The 354-nt window shown below is 46.6% G+C and overlaps 1 protein-coding gene across 2 annotated transcripts in view; it reads left to right on the top strand.

Annotated features, from left to right (window-relative positions):
- Position 1, top strand: part of LOC143017826 (caveolin-3-like) — a 237,078-nt gene extending 237,077 nt beyond the window's left edge. For both annotated transcript variants that reach the window (XM_076172753.1, XM_076172752.1), the window contains one exon: position 1. This exon is cut by the window's left edge and continues 201 nt beyond it. The gene's annotated coding sequence lies outside the window, so the exon portion shown is untranslated.
- Positions 2-354: the final 353 nt, after the last annotated feature.

Here is a 354-nt window from a genome sequence, read left to right as displayed (position 1 = left end):
GAAGGCTGGATCCAAGTCCCAATGCAAGGCGAAGAAGAGGCCACAGTGACAAGATCCTCAAGGTTGAGTTTTAGAGGAGAGAAAAGTTTCTGTTGTTGTAAGCTTGGTAGGAGGGTCGTTTGATGTAAAGGGTCGGGGACTTTTATGGAGGAAGAAGAGCAGAAGGAAGTTTGTGGGAAGCGGAGAAGGACCTGTCAGAGATGAAGGAGAGAATAAGAAGGTAGAGTGGAACAATATTGAAGCGTACTCTGTACGCTATGTTTGAGTTCTGGTAGGACGAGTGAGAGGAGACGACAAGAGAGACGCTAAACGCCAAAGAGAAGATAGACGAGTGATTAACCGTTATGTGCCCAT

The sequence above is a fragment of the Oratosquilla oratoria genome, chromosome 33, assembly GCF_046742065.1.
Source record: "Oratosquilla oratoria isolate Oo_2021 chromosome 33, ASM4674206v1, whole genome shotgun sequence".
NCBI classification, from domain to species: Eukaryota; Metazoa; Arthropoda; class Malacostraca; order Stomatopoda; family Squillidae; genus Oratosquilla; species Oratosquilla oratoria.
This window is presented reverse-complemented; position numbering and strand designations above follow the sequence as displayed.